This window comes from Pinus tabuliformis, chromosome 8, assembly GCF_031772625.1.
Source record: "Pinus tabuliformis cultivar Carrire ecotype Pingquan chromosome 8, CPIR1, whole genome shotgun sequence".
In the NCBI taxonomy this organism is placed as follows: Eukaryota; Viridiplantae; Streptophyta; class Pinopsida; order Pinales; family Pinaceae; genus Pinus; species Pinus tabuliformis.
In genome coordinates this window covers 676,218,588-676,236,813 of record NC_142294.1, presented here as the reverse complement: position 1 = coordinate 676,236,813, position 18,226 = coordinate 676,218,588, and the positions used below count along the sequence as shown (strand labels likewise).

The window sequence follows — 18,226 nt, the reverse complement described above, 5'->3', positions numbered from 1 at the left end:
TCCACAAAGTAGGTTGTGAATTGTTTCCAAGCACACTGTGCATAGTCAGTGGGAAAATAATGATCCTTTGCATCAGGGGCTGGGATACGTAACTTATTTAGAACTCACAATGTCTGCCACCATTGAACATTCTCTCTTGTCAATAATCCTAACAGGGAAATTTGAGCAACACCCTTCCCAGAATTTGCAATAAGAGGTGCAATGGCATGCTCAGTTATGACAAATTCAACTGTTTTTTTAGTAACAAGCCCACCAATTGATCTAATACACACAATGAGTGAAAACGAGTCAATCTTACCAAACACTAATAAGGATAACTTGAAACTACAACCCGAAAACTAATTAAAGAGATATTCATCTTATCCATACATCCCAAATCCTTTTGGCCCCCCTTGTTTTCTTGCTTTCTCTTCATACTCGGGTAGATTCCTACCACTGATCTTCTGTCATCAGAAGGCATGTCAAAGAGACAAATCAACATTATACTTGGAGAAAAGGAGAGATTGGTTGAAGAACTGGGACTTATTGGATTGGGTAGGCTCTTCAAAAGCAATCTTTCCCTCTTAATTTTTGACCCAGGTGACTGGAGGGGAGCAGATTTTGCATGGAGCATAGGAAGAGAAAAAGAGAAACATGCCAAAGCAGTGATGGTGTTGAAAGGACTACACATAGTGAAAAAACTTACATGAGATCATGTTGTTTGCGTTGGATATGTGTTACCCTGAAGAACGTTGGAGACGAAGCTTTGGCAATGTCAATGAGCTGATAGTAGGGTGAGCTTGAGACACACGCGTGCAGACAGAATGTTGAATTCAAAATCAATCCACATATTGTGCTCCAAACATCATTCAATTACCCTCAAAATAGTGCAGGTTAACCACACAGAAATAACCTTGAATTTGTGTGAATAAGAAACTTCCTCAAGGCCGAAATGTAGGTGATAAGTATCTGCAAAAGATCACCAATAATATTCCTTAGATGGAGGCAAGAACTCGCTTGAAGATAAGCCCATTCTACCTCAACCTAGAAATTCGAATTGACTTCAAAAAGGACCGAAATAGAATGTTAAATGGATGCTTGAACTTTCCATAGAAATCTTTGTGAAGAAGGATGAATTCAGACCATAGATTGTATTCTTTGAAGGCCAAACCCATGCAAGGAAGCAGGCCAAATATGACCTCTAGGACCTGTGCATGTAGCCTCAGAAAGGGTCCAGATAAGTCTATTAAAAGAGAGCGAAATAAGTGAAAAAAATTCCACGCAGTTGATTCCAAAGTTCCAACAAGAAAATATAACCAAAAACATAAAAGATAAACCCATTCAACTCCAAAAATGTGACCTATTACTACATGTGTGCGTGATTACTAAAGGCTGCAGAAATGAGAGATGTATGTATCAATGTTGTTGATAGTAAAAAACAGAGTTTCCTTAATGATGTCAATTTGATTGAACTGTGCAACAATAAGATAATTGTTGGGAATACTTTCTGTAAGCTAATTGTTGGCCATACCTTCTGTAAAATAAGCTAATAAAAATAATAAATATTTTTCACAAAACCGCTATTCTTGATCATTTTTGTTGCCAATTCATTTTCTTGCCAGTATTAAATACTTACAAATTGAAAAACATATAGGTATAATGAAAATGATGAGCACATTTTTATCAAATAATCTGCGACCTAAAACCAGAGAACCATTTTTAAAATTTAGAAGTGATTGAGAGCTAAAACCAGAGAACCATGTTTAAAATTTAAAAGTGATAGATTCTAAAGGAAATAAATAAAACATAATACCGATTATAACAAATTAGTTGTAAATTTTTGTCTGTATTTTCCATTAGACACTGCCAAATAGCCATGCAGTTAAAAAACAAAAGTTCACTAAATTGTAACCAGGACTTCACAATATGCTCAAAATTGTTTCCACAAAGTAGGTTGTGAATTGCTTCCAAGCACACTGTGCATAGTCAGTGGGAAAATAATGATCCTTTGCATCAGGGGTTGGGATACGTAACTTATTTAGAACTCACAATGTTTGCCACCATTGAACATTCTCTCTTGTCAATAATCCTAACAAGGAAATTTGAGCAACACCCCTCCCTGAATTTGCAATAAGAGGTGCAATGGCATGCTCAGTTATGACAACTTCAACTGTTGTTTTAGTAACAAGCCCACCAATTGATCTGATACACACAATGAGTGAAAATGAGTCAAGATTACCAAACACTAATAAGGATAACTTGAAACTACAACCTAAAAACTAATTAAAGAGATATTCATCTTATCCTTACATTCCATCCTTTTGGCCCCCCTTGTTTTCTTGCTTTCTCTTCATACTCTGGTAGATTCCTACCAATGATCTTCTATCATCAGAAGGAATGTCAGAGAGACAAATCAACATTATACTTGGAGAAAAGGATGTAACTTATTTTGAACTGACAATGTCTACCACCATTGAACATTCTCTCTTGTCAATAATCCTAATAAGGAAATTTGAGCAACACCCTTCCCTGAATTCTCAATAAGAGGTGTAATGGCATGCTCAGTTATGACAACTTCAACTGTTGTTTTAGTAACAAGCCCACCAATTGATCTGATACACACAATGAGTGAAATTGAGTCAATCTTACCAAACACTAATAAGGATAACTTGAAACTACAACCCGAAAACTAATTAAAGAGATATTCATCTTATTCATACATTCCAGATCGTTTTGGCCCCCCTTGTTTTCTTTATTTCTCTTCATACTCGAGTAGATTCCTACCACTGATCTTCTGTCATCAGAAGGCATGTCAGAGATACAAATCAACATTATACTTGGAGAAAAGGAGAGATTGGTTGAAGAACCGAGACTTATTGGATTGGGCAGGCTCTTGAAAAGCAATCTTTCCCTCTTAATTTTTGACCCAGGTGACTGGAGAGGAGCAGATTTTGCATGGAGAACAGGAAGAGAAACAAAGAAACATGCCAAAGCAATGATGGTGTTGAAAGGACTACACATAGTGAAAAAACTTACATGAGATCATGTTGTTTGCGTTGGATATGTGTTATCCTGAAGAACATTGGAGACGAAGCTCTGGTAATGTCAATCCGCTGATAGTAGGATGAGCTTGAGACACACTCGTGCAGACAGAATGTTGAATTCAAAATCAATCCACATATTGTGCTCCAAACATCATTCAATTACCCTCGAAATAGTGCATGTTAACCACACAGAAATAACCCTGAATTTGTGTGAATAAGAAACTTCCTCAAGGCCAAAATGTAGGTTATAAGTATCCGCAAAAGATCACTAATAATATTCCTTAGAGGGAGGCAAGAACTTGCTTGAAGATAAGCCCATTCTACCTCAACCCAGAAATTCGAATTGACTTCAAAAAGGACCGAAATAGAATGTTAAATGGATGCCTGAACTTTCCATAGAAATCTTTGTGAAGAAGGATGAATTCAAACCTTAGATTGTATTCTTTTAAGGCCAAACCCTTGCAAGGAAGCAGGCCAAATATGACCTCTAGGACCTGTGCATGTAGCCTCAGAAAGGGTCCAGAGAAGTCTATTAAAAGAGAGCAAAATAAGGGACAAAAAGTCCACTCAGTTGATTCCAAAATTCCAACAAAAAAACATAACCAAAAACATAAAAGATAAACCCAATCAACTCCAAAAATGTGACCTATTACTACATGTGTGCGTGATTACTAAAGGCTGCAGAAATTAGAGATGTATGTATCAATGCTGTTGACAGTAAAAAACAGAGTTTCCTTAATGATGTCAAATTTGATTGAACTGTGCAACAATAAGATAATTGTTGGGAATACTTTCTGTAAGCTAATTGTTGGCCATACTTTCTGTAAAATAATCTAATAAAAATAATAAATAATTTTCACAAAACCGCTATTCTTGATCGTTTTTGTTGCAAATTCATTTGCTTGCCAGTATTAAATACTTACAAATTGAAAAAAATATAGGTATAATGAAAATGATGAGCACATTTTTATCACATAATCTGCGACCTAAAACCAGAGAACCATGTTTAAAATTTAAAAGTGATAGATTGTAAAGGAAATAAATAAAACATAATCCCGATTATAACAAATTAGCTGTAAATTTTTGTCCGTATTTGCCATTAGATAGTGCCAAATAGCCATGCAGTTAAAAAACAAAAGTTCACTAAATTGTAACCAGGACTTCACAATATGCTCAAAATTGTTTCCACAAAGTAGGTTGTGAATTGTTTCCAAGCACACTGTGCATAGTCAGTGGGAAAATAATGATCCTTTGCATCAGGGGCTGGGATATGTAACTTATTTAGAACTCACAATGTCTGCCACCATTGAACATTCTCTCTTGTCAATAATCCTAACAGGGAAATTTGAGCAACACCCTTCCCTGAATTTGCAATAAGAGGTGCAATGGCATGCTCAGTTATGACAACTTCAACTGTTGTTTTAGTAACAAGCCCACCAATTGATCTGATACACACAATGAGTGAAAATGAGTCAATCTTACCAAACACTAATAAGGATAACTTGAAACTACAACCCGAAAACTAATTAAAGAGATATTGATCTTATCCATACATTCCAGATCCTTTTGGCCCCCCTTGTTTTCTTGCTTTCTCTTCATACTCGGGTAGATTCCTACCACTGATCTTCTGTCATCAGAAGGCATGTCAGAGAGACAAATCAACATTATACTTGGAGAAAAGGAGAGATTGGTTGAAGAACCGGGACTTATTGGATTGGACAGGCTCTTCAAAAGCAATCTTTCCCTCTTAATTTTTGACCCAAAGAAAGAAAGAAAAGAAGCCTGAAACCACAAGAAACGACAGTAAACCACTTCAAGGATTTTTTCTGCACGGAACCATCAATCGCAATAACTATACAGCAAGTCATAGAAACCTGCTTGAAATTTCACAATACCTGTGAACATCAATATGTAAAAAGCCTAAACGATTTTGAATCCCGAAGAATGCACATGCAAACCTTTGACTGAATAAAGAAGTAACATGCCTCTGCGTCCCACAGCACCAGCGAGGATTTTTGTAACAAAAAAAAAGTAAGTGAGACAATTATATATCTTCAAGAGTATCTTGACAGACCACTACCGCAAGACATAATAGAGTAATAACCATAATAGATTAATAACTACTTCGCTTTAATTTTTCCTGAGCCATCAACAATAGACCAGAACAGGGCATCAAAACAAGTGGAGCGAGAGCTTTTGAATAAAGGGGTGTCTACTTCACTAAATTAAATAGGGAAACCACATCAGCATGTTCAACTGCGTGGTGAAGACGGTGGGACGAATCATGGAAAACATGTTTGGACTAACGCCCTCTATCCCCTGCTGCAGTTTCCCCACCCTGCACAATGTTTGGATGCAATTGTGGAGGCTCAGCCTGTACCGCCACCGACACCTTTATCGACTCCGGGCGCTTGGCTTCTCAAAGGTAAACCCCCATTTCGAATAATCTCCAGTCTGAGATCCTATAAAACCGTGAAGAGAAACCACACAACCCTGGAGAAGTTGCAGAGAAAAATTTCGTGGTGGCAGAGGATGAGAATGGGGATTTGGGTGGTCGGCATCACAGAGGATGAGAATGGGGATTTGGGTGACCAGCTAGGGGCGGCAGCACAGAGGACGAGAATGGGGATTTGGGTGACCAGATAGGGGCGGCAGCACCTGGAAAGAGAAACCACAAAGGCCTAGAGAAGTTGCAGAGCAACATTTTGTGGTCGCAGAAGACAAGAATGAGGGTTTGGGTGACCAGGTAGGGGAGGCAATACCTGGAAGTAGTGCCGAGCAGGAAGCAATGTGAGCAAGGGCGGTCGACCTCGACGTAGTGTCGAGTGTGAGCAAGGGTGGTCAACTTGTTGTGCTGCATAGCTAGGTTCGAGAATTAGAATTGTAACTAATTTAATAACTAATTTTAGAATCAATCACATAGTTGAAATTATTTGAATCGTCTAAGAGCTAAATCAAAGGCTGATGAATGTACATATAAATTTAGAGAAGAGTTGATTTTAGAAGGGAACGCCTTACAACATAATTATATAATAACTAAAATATTTAGAAAAAATAATAATAATAATTTTCAATAAATTATTTCAAAAATATATTATTATTTATTATAAATAAATAAATATCGCAATATTTTAATTAACAAATAGTACTAATAATCATACTTGAAGTAAAAAATAATATTAATATTATATAATAACTAAAATGTTTAGAAAAAATAATTATAATAATTTTCAATAAAATATTTCAAAAATATATTATTATTTATTATAAATAAATAAAACTCAAAAGTATCGTACTGTTATATTGTTATCAAAACATGAATTTAAAAATATTGTATTGGTATGGAAATATTTCAAAAGTATATTATTATTTATTATAAATAAATAAAACTCAAAAATATCGTATTGTTATATTGTTATCAAAACATGAATTTAAAAATATTGTATGGGTATGGAAATATGAATTAAAAAGGAAAAATATTAATAAATTTTATCAAATGAAATGTTTATAAACTAGTAAATATGGTGTGTAATTATTTATTTGAATAACAGTGAATCATTCTTTGTAATATTTTTACATAAAATTAAATATAAGAAATTTAATAAAGATACAAGAATTTCAATAAAAAGTAATAGTAAAACTATTATTTGTAAAGTGTAGTAAATTGGTAAAATCAATTTCTTTCATTTGTAAATAAGATTTTTATGTTTTTGCTTTTGAATTTAATGTTATAATTTTTGGTATGATTGTGAATTTTAATTATTTAAAATGTGTTTTTGATTTTATAAATAAATTTAGCAATATCTTGGAATGTATTCAAATTTTGTTAATTGCATAGATGTAATTTACAATTCCAAATAAACTTTACCAAATTTAAGATAAAATTAACCAAACTCGTAAAATAAACCAATAATCTCAGATTTTTTTTGGTAAGATAAATGGGTAAACTAAGAATTTTTTGTGTTTCCTTATGAATTTGGTGATATAAATTTTTTTTAAGATTGTGAGTTTTAATTGTTTGAAATGTGTTTTAGAATATCCAAATAGGTTTATCTAACACCCTGAAAAACCTCTAAACACTCAATTTCTCTAAATTACACAAATAAAATTTGCAATTCCAAAAATCAACCAAACAGTCATATAAACAAAAAATAATCCTATCATAACAAACTTACAATAATAAACCTACCTGCCTTCAAAAAAACTAACAAAAACTTTGTTCCTACCCTACACCTTAGATATTAGATATTCAGAATATTTTGCAATTTACATAAGGATAGTATAACTAGGCCACAATTTTGTTCAGAAAATAATAGAAATTTCAGTTGGATTTTTAAAAAATCTAATAGAATTTTTTGGAATTTCATTTTACAGCTATCAAAGTTCCTGATATTGATGATCCTAGGTTCTTGATGGTACTGAATCTATTTGGACTATTCAAAAACTCCCAAATTTTTTGAATTTTTTTTACTGAATTCGAACAAAAATTTGGCTTTTCTGGACAACGCTATTTACATCTACCTAAAGGATTCATGTATTCATTTAGTCACAGGATCATCCTAAAAGACGATACCAACCATGTACGCTATAGGGATTTTCGATGCTAGATCGAATCCTAAAACAATAGGGATTGTGAGGGTTTGATCCAAAAAATAGAGGACGGTGTAGCTGAACAATAGGGATTGTGAGGGTTTGATCCAAAAAATAGAGGACGGTGTAGCTGCTGAGATATGGGCCTGTTCTCTCCAATAATCTCATTGATTATGAATAATGGACACCTGTGGTACAGATCTGATGCCTATGCAGAGGACGAGGAGCATGACCCAACAGAAGAATCGAGCAACAAAGCACCACAGCAGAGGTAACAGTCTCAATGAGTAAGGATGAGTTCTACTTACGGGCAAAGTCACCGAATAAAACATGAAACAAATGGATATGCACTCCCAAGTGCACTATTCATAAGATCTCTATGCCCTGCAGCAAGGGACAAAGTCCTGATTGAAGAGGTGAAAAAGTGCCCTAACAAAACAAAAGATCAGAAATCATTATGAGGTCTTGAGGGGCAGTACAACGCAGAAGAGACGAGCAACAACAAGAATTCAGCAACCTGGGTTAGACAGCATAAAGGAACAACAATATGTGTTTACAAACCTCCGCTACAAGTCCTGCAACTCTCAGATCTGAAACATCTAGGCTGACTCTTCACTGTCATTGGTTGCAGTCAAAGATAGATCACCACGGCACTCTTCAAGCCCAGACTCCAGGATTGAAAGACGCAACAGAGCGATGGCGCGAATAAGGAAGGGGAAATTGACTCAAAAATAACCTAATGTTCTTCCAGTACGGCTGTTAAATATGGCTGTACACAGATCAGAAACATCTTGCAAGTTTGTCATGGTTTTTAACACAGCTACCACTGTAAAAGCAGATCTATCACTAAAAAAACAGATCCACCTCGATGTCCAGAGAGCTACAGCCTGACCTCAATTTTGCAGGAAACTATCAATAAGTTCCAGTTATCATTGGAGAACGGGTTTTAGGGCTGTCAAAAGGAGAGCTACATATCTCCACATCAAGGAAACAGTGCTGCAGTGCTGCTATCTGAGAAAAATGAAAGGCCCCAAGCTGGATGTAAACGAAATCCGAAATCCAAACCGGGCGTTAGAGCCGAGTGATCAAGTTTAGGGAGCGTAGAAAACGCCGCTGAATAAACTAACTCAAGAAAATAGCAAAGAGAGACACCATTTCTGATCCTTTGCAGAGATCCAGGTTAAAATCTGAATCACAAATGAGCTTAGATTTTTTTATCAAATAATATAACAGCAAAAAGTATTGAAACTAAATTTTTTAATTCACACATCATTAAGATTTTATTATCTGGTAATGAATGTGATTTTGAAGGCATAAATATACATTAATCCAACAATTTGTTTTTAGTAGAAAAGTGAGATTTTAACTCAAAGATCATTATACATAACAATAATGTCTATATGGCCGTTATCGACATAAAAGGCAAAAAAATGTCTCGAAGATAATATGTAACCCGCAGAAGAATCGAAGATCATTGTAAAGAGCAGCAAAGTTCATGCCTACTTACAAGCTGTAACTACCTTTCCATCTCTCTTCCAAGGGTCCTCTGTCCATGTTTTGAAGGTTACAACTTCTATTTCTTCTCTGTGATGCTTGCACCGTGTTCTTCACGCACTTTCCTGGTTTAACTAGTTACATTTTCTCTGTAGATTTAGATTTTTCCACCTTCACCCATGCAACTTCCCTGTAGATTTTTGCACCTTCACCCATGCAACTTCCCTGTAGATTTTTGCACCTCCACCCATGACTGCTATATGTTTGCCCTCACCACCAATACTCCACACCACCCATACTAATTCTATGTCAAGAAATACCATTGCAAGGCTTCAAATTCTCCACCCACTTTCCTAAAGATTACTCTTCCCACATCATATTTTCTTTTTCTTGATCCTTTGTGTATTCTTGAAAATCAAATCCCATATTTTCTTGATCCCTTTTGTATGCTTGAAAATCAAATCCCATGTAACAAGATGGGATCCTCTGAGATCTTGCATCTGATTTCCAAGTCACAAGACAACACACTCTCTTCAACATCCGTCAGGGGAAATGACACAATGGGTGGTAAACAGAGACCAGCCATTGGGCATTGTATAATCTCCCCAGTCGGCGTGATGAGCTATCAACGCAGAAAAATGCGTAGCAGTAGAGTTCTCTCTTGTCTTACGATTTTGGACAGCGGTATTCTTCCCCACTCCTCTCATTCCATTTAAAACGGCTATAACTCCAAGGCCAAGCCCTCTTGCGATGTCCATGAAAATGCAGTAATGACATGAATGACATGATGTACCCAAAGAATCTGAACACAAAGAGAAGGAAATCATTGCATCGAACATCGAAGAGAGCGAGGGGAGTAAAATACCAGAGAATCGATACTTGGCAATTCAGGCTGATCCTTGATCCTTTAATCCTCCGTCTGGATTTCAGAGAGACAGCGTAGAAGGAAATTGATATTTAACAAAGCTTCTACCATGTTTCCTTTTCCTTTCTGCTCATGTTCACCGCTTCCTCTCCTCACCTCTCTGGCTCTACTGCTATCCACTATAATGTAATGCCCGCACACGGAACTTTAGCCCTTGTCATGCGGAATGAACACGGATAACCTTATCTTAAATGGAATAACTTTACCTGTAGCCTTTACAGGGTAGTTGGACTGAACTTTCACGAACTTTGATCTCTCGAAAAGTGGGTGGGGTTTTAAACTTCCCGTCTCAGGTTGTGGGTCTGAGTGTAGATTTGGTTTATTGGAGCCGGCGCTCAAATTAGGGTTTAAGTCGATTTCACCTGGATTTTCATATAAACCCAAATTCATAATTAAATTAAATGATCTAAAATTAATTTAAAATAAATCTAACACTTAAATATGTTTCAAATTTTATATAATTGAAATTTACAATCAAATTAAATTAACATTTAATTATGAATTGAGTTGAAAGATAACCATGGTAAAGTGAGTGGGGTTTTCTCTATTACATTAGTTTGAGATAAGTTTTTATTTTTATAGGTTTTTTTTTTTATAATTTTTTTTATTAATTTTAGTTGCAATATGACGAAAGATTTTCTAGTTGTCACGATCCCATCATAGACATAAAAAAAAAATTTATCTTTACCATATCCTTATTTAACCCGCACACACACCGCCACATCATCTTGCCTACTCGGCACTACATCATTCCACAACTTAAGTTTATTCAGATGTTACTTTTTTGATTGTATGCGCTGGATGTATTACTTGGCAACCGGATGTAACCTTTCCGGTTGAATGTGCTGGATGTATTACACAGTAACCGGAGTCATATTCCGGCGTTTGGGTTGTTGAGCTGCATTAAATTTAAGGGTCAGTTGTTTATTACTATACAGAACACTTGGCCTACTCCGTCTGCTTTTTCTGCTCGGCCATGTGATCGGGCAGGGCCCCGTACCCTCGTTCTCTGCGCTTTTGGTTCCCGCTCTATTTCGACGGTGCGGATCATCAGATCTGGATCCGAGGGTGGAGGCTTGCCGGAGGGTTTTGGGGTTCATGATAAGTTGTTCCGAGTCCTCATTCGACTCATTTGGTCCTGGCGCCGCTTCCAGGTTTTGGCTTGCCTCTCTGCGCACAGGGGATTCTCCCGTTATCTCTTCCTCCGAGACTCTATCCGCTGTTCAGGAGCTAATCAACCATTCTCCGGGGTTTGCCTATGCAGGTGATGGCATTCACACGCAGACATTTTCACTGTTTACTATTATTATGAATACTCTCCTCCTTACAGGTCACACCGATGAATTTATGAATGTTAATGGATTTCATGTTTTTTTGTTTGTGTGAAGGAGGACGCTACAGTCATGGAATTTTCTGATATGAAGAACGGCAGGTCCTCAGCAACCTGGCCTACCACGCCGCTCACCAGGTAGGCAACCATGCACGAATGATTTCTGGGTGAGGGTTTGGGGTTTTCGTGCTTGACAGTTGCTGCTACAGGGTTTATACATACTTGTCTCTTTTTTTGTTTGCTTTCAGATTCCAATAATTTGCAGGAGTACCCAGGACAGGGTCCTTGGGGTTTGTCTCAGAGGCTAACGTGGTTTATTATACTCTCAGGCTTTGTTGCCTTCAACCTGCCCCGTTTGGGTTATGGTGAAATAGTCAGTTCTTTGTCGAAACGGGAGGTGCCCACGGTAGTCCCCAGTAGTTTAAGTTACTTCATTTTCCTTTCCTGTGTCTCATATATCATTTATCTATTTGTAATAATGTAAAGAACCGAAGTAGTGAATGACTACTAGCTTGGAACAGGGCCGAGGACTTATGAGACCTCTCTGTTTTTCTCAGTGTATGATATTGTTTATTTCGGGTTCGCAACTCCTTGGAAATTGATACTTAGCTCTGTATATGTAAATTTGTTTTTGGGTTCTTCAGGAAAGTTTATTTAACAGGTTAATCTTTGCTCTTGAGAGCCTTGGCTCCGGAACTTTGTGAGTTCGACTTTCTGCAAATCATTGTGTATATAATATCATTACAGTCACTTATATTCTCATAGCTCTATGTTGTTCCTACTTTATTATGGCGGAACTGCCATTGTTTTCGTAAACGTAGGCATTTCTGTTCTGTTTACGACTTAATGTTTCTCGAACTTCTAGAGTTCCTTACTGCTTGAGATGTAATGGTTATGATATAATGGTTATGATTATCGTAAAAAGTAGTTGTTCAGTTGTCTTCTAATAGTAGATTCGCAATACTGCTGTCGCATTTTTTTTGCTACTGTGATTATGGAGGTAACATACAGTTTGCAGCTCCGTGATGAATTATATGATGTTACAGTTAAAGTTTGGTACATTGCATTTTCGAACCTCCTCCTTTTGTTATACATACAACTTAAACTCAGGGTTGCTCATCCCTTCGCCGTCTTCCTGTTTACCTCTGTCTAGCTGTATGTTTATTTTTTTGTTTATGTTATATAACTACTCTACTGTTTGCTCTTTCCGGGAATATTCCCATACATAGTCAGAATTCGTATGGTCTCACGATCTCTTATTTAATGAGCATCCATTCTACGGCCGATAGGGTTATCAGATGAGTTTTCTACCAGTTCTGGGTAAACACCGGCTCAGGACCCGCTACCTTACCCTCTGCTACGGTTAACAGACTTATCTTCATCGAAACTTGCTTATTTGTCTTCTTTTATATGTATATAATAACACACTAGTACACTATACAGTGATGTTTGATCTCTGAATTTTTAAGTACCAAGAACTGTAACAGAACTAGGCCCTTCTTAACAGTCATTTACTGGCACCTCTGTAATATTTGGTTTTAAGCAAATAGCATCACAGCATGCATAATAACGATAAGAAGATTGTGTATTCTTAAATAACTTCATTGTTATTCTACTGTGTTTTTGGCTACTGTAATTTTTCAGTTGACAAATAATATCATGGAAATATATTCACTATTGAGAATAATTTCACCAGAAGCTTTTACTTACCTGGTCCGCCTGGGTTTGTGGATGCGCTACAGAAGTTCACCTGTATCCTTTGTATTCTCTTGACCACCCAACCATGAGATCCGTCACCAGGAATCTCCCCCCGAGCTATCTTGCAGGCCCATAGCCCTCAGCAAGATGCATGCAACTTGTGCCTGGTTATCTGGTCCTTACCAGACTTAACCAATTTCTCTTTCTTTTTCCTTCTTCTCTGCCTGTCCTTACAGCACAGATTTTTGCCTCCCCCTTCCCTTTTTCCCTGGAAGCCTTTCCAGTTAGAGAAGGTAGTTTTTGTGCAGTTTCCACAACTGATTTCCTTTTCCAACTCCCTTTCAGAAGTTGCCAGCATTTCAAGAAGTATTTTTTTTAATATATATTTTTAATACACAAAATAAAAAAAATACTATTAAAGTTTTAAAACAGTCTTCCAAATTCTATCTTTTACCACAGTAAAATTCAAATATTTACATTCTCCGGGGTCATCACACTAGTTGATTCGAAATGTTAGATGATATTTTATTTTATGTGATTTCTACAAAAATACTCTTACAATTTATTGTAATTTTAAATTTCAGAAATCAAATATTTAATAGAAATTTATCCATTTATATTCAAAAATGCATTTTAAATAATTTAAATTATAACCATTAAATTCTAATATTTTTATAATATTAAATTTATTTTCACTCCTCAAAAAATTCAAACACTTTATAATCAAATATTTTCACTTAAAAATAATCAAATTTCAACCAAATTTTTTTTTTCCTAAATAGAATTATAGCTTCCCCAAACAACACCAAAACTTTGTCTTTGGGTACAATAACTTTAATAACTTCACCTTTAGCTTTTGTAGACAAAGCCGTAACTTTGTCTTCAGGTGGAATAACTTTACCTTTAACTTTTTGTAAAGTAGTTTGACTGAAATTTCACCAGCTTTGATTCTCTCGGGAATCGTTGGAGTTTTAAACATACCTCGGAGACAACGCCATAACTTTGTCTTCAGGTGGGATAACTTTACATTTAGCTTTCTGTAAAGTAGTTAGACTGAATTTTCACCAGCTTTGATTCTCTCGGGAGTAGTTGGGGTTTTAAACTTACCAACAGACATTGTGGTACTATAAGTATAATAAAGACCTGAGAGTAGTTACCCTTCCCATCTGACATTCCGGTGGTTCTTTGGTTTCGTAAATTTGACATTGTAATTTGAATTAGATTTGGTTAATTGCAAGCTGTTTTTAAATTAAGGTTAATTTGATTTTATTTAGAATTATTTTAAAATGAATTTAACATTATTTTTTAATCAAATATTATTTTTATTCAGTTTTCAAATCAAGAATAGAGATAATTGTCATTTGTTATTATTTTGTAAAGTAACTTAGAAATATTATTTGAGGACAATCATGTTATATGTAATTACTAGTTTATGGTTTATAGGGGAATAGGCTTTCTCTCTTGTCAAATATCTTCAAATCAGTTCAATGAAAACAACAAAATAAGTCTAATACTTCATTTTTCTTAAATTTTCTATGATTTAAATTCACAATTAAATTAAATTTGGAAAAATCATAAATTACTTTAAAAATAACTCCACAAAGTGAGTGGAGTTTTCTCTACTCTATGTAGGATAAAGTGTCATTAGATCAATTATGTATCTAAGAAAATTTATGTGGCAATGAAACAACTTAACTCATGTTTTCCCAAACAAAAATAGAATTAAAAAAAAACAATATAATGATTGTTAAAACAAAAATAGAATTTAAAAAGAAAAACAATATAATGATTGTTAGATTATCTCATGTTTTCCCAAACAAAAATAGAATTTGAAAAAAATAACAGTATTATAATTGTTAGATGTTTTTGTTTTTTTCTAGATAGTTCTTTGTATATTTTGGTTGAAATCCCCTATAATTTTCTTGCAATCCTAAATTTCAGTGATATAATTTATAAAATTGAAATGTCCAAATTTTTTAGAGTGCTGAGTTTATATATATATATATATATATATATATATAAAACAATTTAAACTCATAATCTTATTAAAAGTTATCTCGCATGCTTCAAATGTAAAACAAAAAAATATATATGAAATATCTAATTTTTTTTAAATGTTAAACTTATTTATACAACAACAAAAAAATTTAAATTTAAATTCATATTCTTACTAAAAAATCATCTAACCTACTTCAAATATAAAACAGAAGAATATATAATACTTAAACTTAAAAAAAAAAAAACATAAAGTAAAATTCAATTTTACTAAAAATAAGTTGTTTTCCTCTTTTTCCTAATTTATTCCATTTACCATGACAGTAGTTGCCCAGTATATTCATATAGATCTTTTTCCAAACAAGTTATAAAATATATAATTTCTTAATATTAAGTGGAATTTGAAGCAATTGGAAGAAGAGCATCCGTTGCTATGGGGTAGGTAGAATATATATATATATATATATATATATATATTTAAAACCGAAATAGAAATGGTGTTATATTAAAGCTTTGCCCTAAAGCAAATACCTGAGTTTATGTAGTTATACAAATTGATGGTTTTGATAAAATTCACGGACTCTATTCGAAGGGGTAGGTAGAATATATATATATATATATATATTTAAAACCGAAATAGAAATGATGTTATATTAAAGCTTTGCCCTAAAGCAAATACCTGAGTTTATGTAGTTATACAAATTGATGGTTTTGATAAAATTCACGGACTCTATTCGAATCTTCTTTTCTATAGCTTACCCTACAAAAGATCCAAAATATAAAAATATTTTAGTAATTTGTACTACTCTAAAAAGGGTTCTGCGCTTCAATCTTCATTAACTCTGGCTATGTTGTAAAAGTTTATTTTTTAACTTGTCTTGCAAGTTAATAATGTTTCGAAATCAAATATAGAGCATCTTTGTTGGGCTAAAAACAAGAGTATAAAGATAATTTAGGAATCATAGGTATCTCACATCTATTATTGGATTGTTTTGTCTTTTCTTATTGATATAACATTTAACAAATTTTATTAACATCTATTTTATTTATTTTGGTCGTGTCTAACAAATATGATTTAAGATAGAGAAAAGTAGGGGAATGATAGAATGCAAACTAAAACCAAATAGCTTTTAAATATTAAATTTAAAGTGCTTTTCATCTAAGACCAAAAGAATTTCATAAAGAGTTTTGCATAAATGTGATGTAATAACATCATTCAATCTTATTTGAGTAATGAATACGAGTTGAATGTACAAATGTCGTAACTAGATCATTTTTCTATACTTGGTTTGTGATGCCTTAGTGCTCACCTTGTTTGGCTATGCTTCTCATGATTCTAATAGAAATTTATCCATTAGTGTCAATTAGTTTAACAAGCGCAATTGCATGGAAATCTAGTTCAACAGTCCAATGCCACCCTCGGCCCCCTTTGTTGATCATTGTTTAACGAGAGGGGATCAGGGGGAGGAGGTGGGAGGAGGTCTCATATTGAAAATTGTTTTGTGGGACCATATTAAACCATGCTTCTATCAAGCAATGGGGTGCGATAGGAAGTCAATGAGGCGTTGATCCACAAACCTACTTCACCCTAAGGCCGCCATGGTCTATCATTGCTTAAAGAGGGCTGGGTGGGCAAATCTGAACTTAGACTCTACCCTATACTAAAAATTGTGGATATTCACCCTAGAAACTCAAACCCACCTTTTAACTTGAGCCTAATACCTTCACAGGTGATTTGGTTTAGTGTGCAACCATGTATGTAGGCTTTCGACCACAATGAGTCTCGTGGTCATCTCGACTCTAACCATCCTTCGAACTCTCAACAATATTTTCATAGCATTGTTAGTTTAGGAAAAAGATAATTTGACATTGATTCAACCATGGCCTAGAACTTTTCAAACGTAAAGGAAACATACACTCAAAAATAAAAATAAACGCAAAAATCATTTTTTAATAATCTGTATTGAATGGAATTACATAGATAGAGTGGAATTTTATAGGCCTAAGAGAGTTCTATAAACATCATATCTTGTTTCTTTTTTTATATCTCTCATCCCTAACAAAGTATCTCCATGAGACAAAATGGAGTTGTAACTAATATTCTTCGAATATTCCTACATATGCTCCTATTCTAGAAGCTTAAATGCCACGAGTGTAAGTGGGCTATTTACATTTGTTCCAAAGGGACACTTCAGCTTAACAACCTAACAAACACAAATTCTTATGCATATCATAACCACATAATTACAAATAAAACAAACTAACCACGTGGAAATGAAATTTTCTCACCCTAGTGCTCCTACATCAGACTCCCATAGAACCAAAGGGTTTCATGGGATCCTGCCCATGAGGTCTTCAACTTTCATGCCGCATATTTAGATATCTTTATCACTCATCCTAGTTGCATCTTTAGTTGGGAGGACTTTCCACATAAGTATGTACTCATAGTAGTCCTTCTTTCTGGTGCTTTAGACAACCTTCTAGTTAAGGATCCTTTCCATCTGCAATTTCTTGGTTGTAGGTAGCTAAGTTTCCCACTAAAATTTCTCTTGACCATCATGCTTCTTGACTTTAGGTTCCTTTTAAGGGTATAAATTATCAACATTGGATATTGATGAAACCCTAATTTTAGTTGGTAGTTCAATTTCATAAGAATTTACTGAAAATTTTCTCAGGATCTTGTAGGGGCCTGTCTTGTTTAATTTCAATTTATTATATTCATTCTTTGGAAATCTCTTTTCTTATATGTGGAGAAACCATATCTCCAACTTCAAAATTAACTTATCTTCTCTTTCGATATGCCTTTTATTTGTATCTTTGGTTGTTGACTTGTAATTTCCACTATGATTTTCTCATGTAACCTTTGGATGGTTGTAGTTAGTTCCTCTACACTTGCACTCCTTACTGAAGGTTTTAAACCTATATAGATAATACTTGTAAACAAATTCTTAAAAATAAAAAAAATATACAATGGCGAGAATAGAAAATATACACAAAGAATTTTCTCTTGGAACACAAAACTAGGAAAACCATATTAATATTTCATTATATTCCTTTCAATGTTATAATACATTATATACATGCCCAACCATTCATAAAGCCCCCAATCGATCAACCCTGGATTAGAACATAACCATAATTCCTTTGACTAGATATACAAAACCATCATTC

General features: G+C 34.6%; 2 long non-coding RNA genes across 2 annotated transcripts; one reads left to right on the top strand and one right to left on the bottom strand.

Annotated features, from left to right (window-relative positions):
- Positions 1 to 9,062: 9,062 nt before the first annotated feature.
- On the bottom strand, positions 9,063 to 10,312 carry LOC149237381 (uncharacterized). Its single transcript, XR_016245257.1, has 2 exons — positions 9,349 to 10,312; positions 9,063 to 9,313 (listed from the first exon to the last, which is right to left on the bottom strand). It is a non-coding gene; the product is annotated as an uncharacterized LOC149237381 (long non-coding RNA).
- A 1,089-nt stretch (positions 10,313 to 11,401) lies between these two features.
- Positions 11,402 to 12,130, top strand: LOC149237380 (uncharacterized). Its single transcript, XR_016245256.1, has 2 exons — positions 11,402 to 11,500; positions 11,628 to 12,130. It is a non-coding gene; the product is annotated as an uncharacterized LOC149237380 (long non-coding RNA).
- Positions 12,131 to 18,226: the final 6,096 nt, after the last annotated feature.